Source organism: Pseudophryne corroboree, chromosome 4, assembly GCF_028390025.1.
Source record: "Pseudophryne corroboree isolate aPseCor3 chromosome 4, aPseCor3.hap2, whole genome shotgun sequence".
Classification (NCBI taxonomy): Eukaryota; Metazoa; Chordata; class Amphibia; order Anura; family Myobatrachidae; genus Pseudophryne; species Pseudophryne corroboree.
In genome coordinates this window covers 462,669,617-462,680,860 of record NC_086447.1, presented here as the reverse complement: position 1 = coordinate 462,680,860, position 11,244 = coordinate 462,669,617, and the positions used below count along the sequence as shown (strand labels likewise).

Below are 11,244 nucleotides of genomic sequence, written 5' to 3'. Positions count from 1 at the left end.
TGACCTGGTTTCTTCGGGTGATATACTCCGAACATTGGCAGGTACCAGCATTCTTCTGTGTCTTTAAGAATGGGAGCTATCTCGGCGTGACCATTCTCAAATATTTTAGCCATAAAGGAGAAGAAATGATCTTTCATCTCTGGTTTCCTGTGAAAGTTGTGTTTAAGTGAAGAGAAGCGTTTGAGTACTTGTTCTCTGTCATTAGGAAGGCGTTGTCTGGGTGTTCTAAAGGGTAGAGGAGCAACCCAGCTGTTGGCATCATCCTTGACTAGTCCTTTCTCCATTATTTCCAAGAATAGTTTGTCCTCTATGGACATTGCCACCTGGTCATCCTTCTTTGTTCTCTGGAAGACTGCGTGTCCCAGATGATCTTGATAGTTGTCACAGATATGGTTGTCACTAGTTGAGTCTATGAAGGTACAGTGTGGTAATTCCTTTATGAGGAAATGGTTATGACATGGCTGGAATAGAGAAGGGCGTCCATTTTCTAAAGTACAGGTAAGCATGCTGTTGACAGAATCTGGTTTATGCACATCTCCAAGACATACTTCTCCTATTATTACCCATCCCAGATCCAGTCTTTGAGCGTAAGGTGCGTTATGTGGACCATTAATCTGACTTCTGGCTTTGTGGACTTGTAGGATATCCCTCCCAATGAGTAGATTTATTTGGGCATGTGGATCCAGTTCTGGTATCAGATGTGCTATGCGTTTCAAATGTGTATGGTGTTTAGCTACATCTGGTGTAGGAATCTCACTCCTATTGTCTGGAATCTCGTCACACTCTGTGATAGTTGGTAAAGAGAGACATGTCTTCCCATCCAAGGACTCAATTTGATAGCCAGTTGCTCTCCTTCCTGTTGTCTCAAAACTCCCTGCGCAGGATCTTAAGGAGTAAGGAGTGCTGGGTCCTTTAACATTAAAGGTCTCAAAGAAGATTGATCTGGCTAGAGACCTGTTACTTTGGTCATCTAGGATTGCATAAAGTTTAACGGCTTTGTCTGGATGGCCTTTGGGGTAAACTTTGACTAAACATATTTTGGAGCAGGATCTACCGCTAATGGCATCTTTGCAGACTTCGGTACATTGTGAAGTTATTTCTGGTGTGACTGCAACAGTGTCTTTTTGTTCTACACTGTGCTCCCCGCCATGCTCTGTATCGGTATAACTGTGTTGCAAAGCCCATGGGGGAGGACCAGGGTGTAGAGCGGTATTGTGGTCTGTGCTGTGGCATTCTGTGCAGTTAGCACTAACCTTGCAGTCCTTGGCGAGGTGTGATGTGGAGGAACAGCACTTGTAGCAGATCCTATTCTCCTTTAAGAAGGCTTTGCGGTTCTCCAGGGACTTTTCTCTGAAGGTTCTGCATTTCAGGAGAGGATGCGGTTTGTGATGCAGAGGACATTGCTTGGCTGGACCTTTGTCTGTGGTCTCTTGGCGATTAAAGCTGGTAGACCTGCGGAAAGAATCTGAATAATGCACATTAGTCTTGTGAACTGCAACTGATGTTTTGCGGGGGTTAGGTACCATAGGTGCAGTATTTGTCAAGGTAAAGGCAAAACTAGGATCATTCCTGGTCATAGCTTGCTGGTGTACAAAGTCCACGAAAACTGAGAATGGTGGAAATTGCACTTTGTTCTGCCGCTTATATTTGGAGCCATGGTTGATCCATTGTTCCTGCAGATTATACGGTAGTTTCTGCACTATAGGGTTAACGCCTCTGGCTGTGTCAAGGAAGGCAAGTCCTGGTAAATCTCCCTCACATTTAGCTACTTGAAGTTCTTTTAGTAAGTCACTTAGTTCTCTGAGTCTCTGATAGCCTTTGTTGGGTAACCTGGGGAAATCGTCTATTCTTTTGAACAGAGCACTCTCTATTATCTCTGGTGAGCCATAGCACTCATTAAGTCTATCCCAGATCATATTAAGTCCATTCTCAGGGTGGTTAATGTTAATCACTCTTATCCTTCTAGCATGTTCTGCAGATTCATTCCCAAGCCATTTAATTAAGAGGTCTATCTCTTCACTATGTGAAAGGTCTATTCCTCTGATAGCATTTTGAAAAGAGGACTGCCAGGCTCTGAAGTTCTCAGGGCGATCATTGAACTTTGAAATACTAATCGTGACTAATTCACGGCGGGTGAGAAATTTAGCAAAGTCTAATGTGTCCTGATTGGCTCTTGGAGATGTCGGTACATTAACACGGTAGGTATATGGTGTGTAGTCATACCTGTTAGTGTTGTCTGGTTCCCGACGGTTGGTATCACACCGCTTCTGTGTGAAGTAGGCTGTGTCTTTCTTGGAGTTTGCAGATTCAGACATCTGAGGTGGGGAAGAGTTGTCCCTCATAGGTTCACAGTGTCTAGGATTCTCTTGCTTGCAAATGTGTGGTCTGTTGTCCACTGGTGGTGGCGCTGTAGAGTGTACTTGATTTGTTTGCATGAGGTCTGAATGCGTACCTTGTAAAGATGGAGGGTTGCTACTCCTTTTTGAGACTTGACGTACGTATTCTGATGTGCGTTGCAGTGAATCCTGAGATCCATTCTCTGTGTCAAATACATTGGTTCTTCTTATATCAGGGAGTTCTGCAGTCTCCAAGATTTCTGCTTCAGCTATGGCAGCCGCTGCCTCCTTCTCTGCAGCGAGCTTCTCGACGATTGCTTCTAAGCGTTTGCTCTCGATTTTTAATTGCATCTCCTGCTCGGCAAAGTTAGCCCTTACTTTTGCGGCTTCCGCTTTTGCACGTGCCATGATGGCTGCATTACTGACAGACAAGGATTTGGAGGAACCAGAGACTTGGGACCTTGTTTTGTATGAGGATATCGTTTTCTGTGACATGGTGATCTGGTAGAGATGTTTGATTGTGTAGAGACTGCTGTAATGCTGTCTGCAAGTAACTGTTCAGACTGTGTCGCAGATCTCTGAGGAGTCAGTATCTTTGAACTGTTATGAAGCTGCTTGACTGTGAAGAGACTGTTGTGTTGCCTTATAAGCGTGGCTGCACTGACTTGTACAGGTTTCTGTGTAGTCAAATGGCGGTACTCCTATTGCTGAGCTGCCATAGTTGGTAGACTGTATAGAAACTGTGTGGCTGTCATATGCAGATAGCTGTGGCTGGCAGTGTAACGGCTCTGTAAGTCAGTATATGTCCCCACTGCTGACAGGCAATGATTTACTGACGGAGTCAGTGTAAGAGAGTCCATCTGCTTGTAGCATTCGATGTTTTACTGTTCAGCCTCTCACTAAGCCCTTTCTGGCAAATTTGAAGCCTACAGTATAACCACCTTTACTTTTCAATAATCTGTTCAGAAGAGGTGTTTGTAGAACGGTGTTTTATTATTCAGTAAAGGGATCACAGATATGATGCGTTGATTTGATGTACAATACGATATGATGATGTGTGATAATGAGGTAAAACTGTTAATGAAACAAGAATATGCAATTATGATATGCATGTGAAAAGCAAAATGGATATACACAAGTACATATAACATGGGCTGTGCAAACATGTGATTACATGTGCAAGTATAAACTACAGTGCAGCTAACATTACTCACTGGCTAAACAGGTTGAGATGAGACATTTAATATACAAACTCACCATCGAATGCTATATGAGAGTTGGACCCATGTAAAGCATGACTGTCTGGGACCATGAGGGAAGTAGAAAGGCTGATCCCAGCTTCTTCATCCCAGAATGCATTGCAAGACTGGCTACAAGAGGCTATGAGGGTCAAATTAATTGATGGGACTGACCACCAGATGGGGCAATAATACAACTTTCTGTAGTAAAAGTAATCAGATCTACACAAAGCAAATGCTGAAGGCATGACATAGGAAGTGAGGGAGCCAGGCAGAAAAATCTTCTAGACAATGTTTGGGTTGCACAGGTGGGTGATAGCTGCAACACGCAGAAAGAAAGGAGTGTAAATGCTGATAGAATGTGCTTCAAATTAAGTAAATGTGAGTGATGGAACCTGTTGTAAAACTGTATATGTGAAATATTGGCATAGTAATAATCCAACCCCACCACCTTAACTGTTACCATGCATGGAGGTGTGTGAGAAATAGAGACCACCATGTGACAGTGATCCAAAATAGGCCATGTCTGATTGTGTAAATCATGTTTCTGTGTTGCGTGTAACATGGTTTCTGAATGCAGCAGAGAGTTGCGCTGCTATTGGTGCATTCTATCCGGCTGTTATGGCGCTGGTGACAGGAGCCGTGTTGTGTTACCATGACAGCTGTTACTTTCAGTCCCTGTTATTCGGCCGTAACACATTCAGCAGTAACACCGCAAAGAGTAAGATAGGTGTATAGTGGCCAAAAACATCCTGTTAGACAGTGTCTTGTCTGTACCTGTGATACTGTATATAGTGTATCCTGTCTACAATCCAGGGTATGCAACCTGCTGTTACTGTTATGGTACAGCAAGTGCGAGCAATCATCCAGTGATATACTGTATAATTTGATGCTACACACATGGGTATTTGTGTGTGTTGTGTGTACAATATATGTATTCATGTATTTTAGTTTATTTAGTACTAGCTCCTAGGTTATAGTGCCCTTCTCGGTGTTATTTCAGCGTATACATCTTCATTCTTTTTGATTCAATTAATAGATGGAGCAAATGGACATGTATAAGTGTATAAGTATAAGTGAGATTGTTTGTCTTCTACTTTTTATTTTTGCTGCTTTTTCTTTGAGAGTAACAGGGAGTTAGACCTTACAAACAATATGGGAGGGGCTGTGATTGGGGACCTCACTCAGTGCATGTCGTGCAAGATGTATGCACACCTGGAGCTACCGGCCCAGTGTGATTACATCTGCATGAGGTGTGTGCGAACTGTTGCCCTGGAAGGCCAGGTAACTGATCTAGAGCAAACCGTTACGCGACTGAGGGAGATTCACAATCTCGAGCGTAGTTTAGACAGAACGGTGGAGGAGTTGCGGGAGGGGTCACTGGTAGAAGAGGATGATGATCAGGTAGCCAGTTGGGTCACAGTTAGAAGGAAGAAAAAGAGGGGGAGGCTCGACATCTCTGAACTATCAAACCCGAACAAATTTGCCCGATTGGACGAGGAATCGGAGGATGATAGTGAAGAAATGACGGTGGCGGAGGAGACTGCTCCCTCTAGCATCCAGAGGAGCGGTCCCTCTGGCGCGGTTGGGATAAAAGATAGAGAGGTACCTAGTCAGATGGTGGTGGTAGGGGATTCTATCATAAGGAAGGCAGATAGGGCAATCTGCTACCGGGACCGTGATCGCCGTACAGTCTGTTGTCTCCCGGGTGCTCGGGTACGGCACATCGCGGACCGGGTAGATAGATTGTTGGGAGGGGCTGGGAAAGACCCGGCAGTCTTGGTGCACGTTGGCACAAATGACAAAGTTAGCGGAAGGTGGGATGTCCTTAAGAAAGACTATAGGGACTTAGGAAAGAAACTGAAGGCAAGGACATCTAAGGTAATATTCTCGGAATTATTACCCGTGCCACGCACTAGTCCAGGGAGGCAGAGGCAGATTATGGAGGTAAATGTGTGGCTTAGGGATTGGTGCAGGAAAGAGGGGTTTGTGTTCCTGGAACACTGGGCGGACTTCTCAGTCAGGCGCCATCTCTTTTGTCGTGACGGATTGCACCTGAATGAGGAGGGGGCAGCGGTGCTGGGGGGAAGGATGGTTAGAAGGTTGGAGGAGATTTTTAACTAGGAGCCTGGGGGGAGGGTTTAGCTAGAAACTACGGGTCATGCAGTGAGAATAGTGGGGATGGCGGTAGTAAACGAAATGGGGGAGAAGTTGGGGGGAGGGTAAGAGCAGGCGGTAAGGTTACTAACATGGGTACTAAAAGGGATTTTACCAAAGCACTAACCAATGACGATTACAGGTCATCATTGCTACATAAGGTGAAAGATGTCCCTAACGCAAGGGAAAATACTTATCTTAGTTGTATGTATGTAAACGCCAGAAGCATTACTGGTAAAAAGGGTGAACTAGAAATACTTGCAGCAAGCAAACAGTATGATATTATAGGCATTACTGAAACTTGGTGGGATGAATCTCATGATTGGACAGTCAATCTGGAGGGCTATACACTGTTTAGGAGAGACAGACTAAATAAAAAGGGTGGAGGGGTGTGTCTTTATGTAAAGCCGTTTTTAAAACCTGATATACGGGAAGATATTCAGGAGGGGACTGTAGACACTGTCGAGACATTATGGGTAGAAATTGCATGCGGGGAAAAAGGAATAAAAAAGTTAGTATTGGGTGTATGCTATAGGCCGCCTGGTATCAACGCATCTGATGAGGAATTGTTACTAAAGCAAATTGAAAGAGCAGCAGGAGTAGGAGACATAGTAGTGATGGGAGATTTTAACTATCCAGAGATAAACTGGAAAAACGATTCATGTGATACTGCTAGGGGAAATATGTTTTTAAACCCACTTAATGATAACTACTTAGTCCAACTAATTGAGGAACCAACTAGGTACAATGCAATCTTAGACCTGGTATTAACAAACAATGGGGATTTGGTATCAGGTATTATAGTAGGGGAACCCATAGGAAACAGCGACCACAATATGGTCACATTCAATATCAGTTTCCATAAACAGCCCTATACTGGCTCAACTAGGACTCTAAACTTTAGCAAAGCAAATTTTGAAAAGATTAGGGTATTTTTCAGGGATATTGTATGGGAAGGTTTGTTTTTAGGAAAAAATACTACGGAGAAATGGGAGGTACTAAAATTCCTGCTAGCTAAAAATACACTCAAATTTATTCCTATGAGTAGCAAAAAAAGGAATAAAAATCATAAACCGATGTGGCTTAACAAAAAGATTAAGGAACTTATGGGCAAGAAAAAAAGGGCATTTAAAAAATACAAATCTGATGGGGAAGCAGAGTCATTTCAGCACTATAAGGAATGTAACAAAATTTGCAAAAAGGAAATAAGAGCGGCTAAAGTAGAAACTGAAAAACTAGTAACAAAGGAAAGCAAAGCGAATCCCAAAAAATTATTTAAATACATTAATAGCAAGAGATTAAAGAAGGAGAGTATAGGCCCTTTAAAAGACAAGTTGGGAGTCTTAAGCAAAAATGATAATGACATAGCGGACACACTAAATGAGTTTTTTTCAACAGTATTCACTAGAGAGGACCCATTTCAGGGACTGACACACAATCTCAATAATGAGAATATCCCACTGATAGGTACTTATTTAAGCGAGGAAGTAGTCTGTGACCGATTAAAACATTTAAAGATTAATAAATCACCAGGGCCCGATGGTATTCACCCAAGGGTTCTAATGGAGCTTCACTCTGAACTGGCAAAACCGCTATCTTTGATCTTTAAGGATTCAGTTATATCAGGTATGGTTCCCAAAGACTGGCGTATAGCGGAAGTAGTGCCTATATTCAAAAAGGGAAGTAAAGCTGAACCAGGTAATTATAGACCAGTTAGTCTTACATCTATAGTGGGGAAAGTATTGGAAGGTATTCTAAGAGATAGTATTCAGAAGTTCCTTGAAGTCAATAAGGTCATTAAAAGGAATCAACATGGGTTTATGAAGGACAGATCCTGTCAAACCAACTTACTTGGCTTTTATGAAACAGTAAGCGCAAACCTAGATCAGGGTAAAGACGTGGATGTAATCTTTTAAGACTTTGCCAAAGCGTTCGATACTGTACCACACATGAGTCTTATCTACAAGCTACAAGAATCAGGGCTAGGAAGCACAATATGCACTTGGGTCAAAAACTGGTTAGATAATAGGGAGCAGCGCGTTGTGGTTAATGGATCTTTTTTAACTTGGACTGAAGTGCTAAGTGGTGTGCCGCAAGGCTCAGTATTAGGACCGCTATTGTTCAATATTTTCATTAATGACCTAAAAGAAGGTCTAGAGAGCATGGTGTAAATTTTTGCAGATGATATCAAATTGTGTAAGGCTATAAATACAGAGGAGGATGCCGAGTCTCTTCAGAACGACTTAGTTAAATTAGAAGCATGGGCAGCCAAATGGAGAATGCGCTTCAACACAGACAAGTGTAAGGTAATGCACTGTGGTAACAAGAACAAAAATTACACCTACCTACTAAATGGGGTAAAATTAGGGGATTCTGTACTGGAAAAGGACTTGGGTGTCCTCATAGATAGCAAGCTAAGCAGTAGTACCTAAAGTAGGACTGCAGCAAAGAAGGCTAATAAGATATTAGCATGCATAAAACGGGGTATTGATGCTAGGGACGAGAGTATTATACTCCCGTTATATAAATCACTAGTGAGGCCACACCTTGAATACTGTGTACAATTCTGGGCACCGTACTACAAAAAGGATATCCTGGAGCTTGAAAAGGTACAGAGGAGGGCGACCAAACTAATTAAGGGCATGGAGACGATGGAATACAAGGAAAGGCTTGAAAGACTAGGCATGTTTACATTGGAAAAGCGGAGACTAAGAGGGGATATGATCAACATCTACAAATATATAAGGGGACAATACACAGAGCTTGGGAGGTACTAAAATTCCTGCTAGCTAAAAATACACTCAAATTTATTCCTATGAGTAGCAAAAAAAGGAATAAAAATCATAAACCGATGTGGCTTAACAAAAAGATTAAGGAACTTATGTGCAAGAAAAGGCGAGCATTTAAAAAATACAAATCTGACGGGGAAGCAGAGTCATTTCAGCACTATAAGGAATGTAACAAAATTTGCAAAAAGGAAATAAGAGCGGCTAAAGTAGAAACTGAAATACCAGTAGCAAAGTAAAGCAAAGCGAATCCCAAAAAATTCTTTAAATACATTAATAGCAAGAGATTAAAGAAGGAGAGTATAGGCCCTTTAAAAGACAAGTTGGGAGTCTTAAGCAAAAATGATAATGACATAGCGGACACACTAAATGAGTTTTTTTCAACAGTATTCACTAGAGAGGACCCATTTCAGGGACTGACACACAATCTCAATAATGAGAATATCCCACTGATAGGTACTTATTTAAGCGAGGAAGTAGTCTGTGACCGATTAAAACATTTAAAGATTAATAAATCACCAGGGCCCGATGGTATTCACCCAAGGGTTCTAATGGAGCTTCACTCTGAACTGGCAAAACCGCTATCTTTGATCTTTAAGGATTCAGTTATATCAGGTATGGTTCCCAAAGACTGGCGTATAGCGGAAGTAGTGCCTATATTCAAAAAGGGAAGTAAAGCTGAACCAGGTAATTATAGACCAGTTAGTCTTACATCTATAGTGGGGAAAGTATTGGAAGGTATTCTAAGAGATAGTATTCAGAAGTTCCTTGAAGTCAATAAGGTCATTAAAAGGAATCAACATGGGTTTATGAAGGACAGATCCTGTCAAACCAACTTACTTGGCTTTTATGAAACAGTAAGCGCAAACCTAGATCAGGGTAAAGACGTGGATGTAATCTTTTTAGACTTTGCCAAAGCGTTCGATACTGTACCACACATGAGACTTATCTACAAGCTACAAGAATCAGGGCTAGGAAGCACAATATGCACTTGGGTCAAAAACTGGTTAGATAATAGGGAGCAGCGCGTTGTGGTTAATGGATCTTTTTTAACTTGGACTGAAGTGCTAAGTGGTGTGCCGCAAGGCTCAGTATTAGGACCGCTATTGTTCAATATTTTCATTAACGACCTAACAGAAGGTCTAGAGAGCATGGTGTCAATTTTTGCAGATGATACCAAATTGTGTGAGGCTATAAATACAGAGGAGGATGCCGAGTCTCTTCAGAACGACTTAGTTAAATTAGAAGCATGGGCAGCCAAATGGAGAATGCGCTTCAACACAGACAAGTGTAAGGTAATGCACTGTGGTAACAAGAACAAAAATTACACCTACCTACTAAATGGGGTAAAATTAGGGGATTCTGTACTGGAAAAGGACTTGGGTGTCCTCATAGATAGCAAGCTAAGCAGTAGTACCCAAAGTAGGACTGCAGCAAAGAAGGCTAATAAGATATTAGCATGCATAAAACGGGGTATTGATGCTAGGGACGAGAGTATTATACTCCCGTTATATAAATCACTAGTGAGGCCACACCTTGAATACTGTGTACAATTCTGGGCACCGTACTACAAAAAGGATATCCTGGAGCTTGAAAAGGTACAGAGGAGGGCGACCAAACTAATTAAGGGCATGGAGACGATGGAATACAAGGAAAGGCTTGAAAGACTAGGCATGTTTACATTGGAAAAGCGGAGACTAAGAGGGGATATGATCAACATCTACAAATATATAAGGGGACAATACACAGAGCTTGGGAGGTACTAAAATTCCTGCTAGCTAAAAATACACTCAAATTTATTCCTATGAGTAGCAAAAAAAGGAATAAAAATCATAAACCGATGTGGCTTAACAAAAAGATTAAGGAACTTATGTGCAAGAAAAGGCGAGCATTTAAAAAATACAAATCTGACGGGGAAGCAGAGTCATTTCAGCACTATAAGGAATGTAACAAAATTTGCAAAAAGGAAATAAGAGCGGCTAAAGTAGAAACTGAAATACCAGTAGCAAAGTAAAGCAAAGCGAATCCCAAAAAATTCTTTAAATACATTAATAGCAAGAGATTAAAGAAGGAGAGTATAGGCCCTTTAAAAGACAAGTTGGGAGTCTTAAGCAAAAATGATAATGACATAGCGGACACACTAAATGAGTTTTTTTCAACAGTATTCACTAGAGAGGACCCATTTCAGGGACTGACACACAATCTCAATAATGAGAATATCCCACTGATAGGTACTTATTTAAGCGAGGAAGTAGTCTGTGACCGATTAAAACATTTAAAGATTAATAAATCACCAGGGCCCGATGGTATTCACCCAAGGGTTCTAATGGAGCTTCACTCTGAACTGGCAAAACCGCTATCTTTGATCTTTAAGGATTCAGTTATATCAGGTATGGTTCCCAAAGACTGGCGTATAGCGGAAGTAGTGCCTATATTCAAAAAGGGAAGTAAAGCTGAACCAGGTAATTATAGACCAGTTAGTCTTACATCTATAGTGGGGAAAGTATTGGAAGGTATTCTAAGAGATAGTATTCAGAAGTTCCTTGAAGTCAATAAGGTCATTAAAAGGAATCAACATGGGTTTATGAAGGACAGATCCTGTCAAACCAACTTACTTGGCTTTTATGAAACAGTAAGCGCAAACCTAGATCAGGGTAAAGACGTGGATGTAATCTTTTAAGACTTTGCCAAAGCGTTCGATACTGTACCACACATGAGACTTATCTA

At 41.6% G+C, this 11,244-nt stretch overlaps 1 long non-coding RNA gene across 1 annotated transcript; it reads right to left on the bottom strand.

Moving 5' to 3' along the window:
- Window positions 1-3,308: 3,308 nt before the first annotated feature.
- On the bottom strand, window positions 3,309-3,663 carry LOC134911504 (uncharacterized). Its single transcript, XR_010176627.1, has 2 exons — window positions 3,594-3,663; window positions 3,309-3,410 (listed from the first exon to the last, which is right to left on the bottom strand). It is a non-coding gene; the product is annotated as an uncharacterized LOC134911504 (long non-coding RNA).
- Between the last annotated feature and the right edge of the window lie 7,581 nt (window positions 3,664-11,244).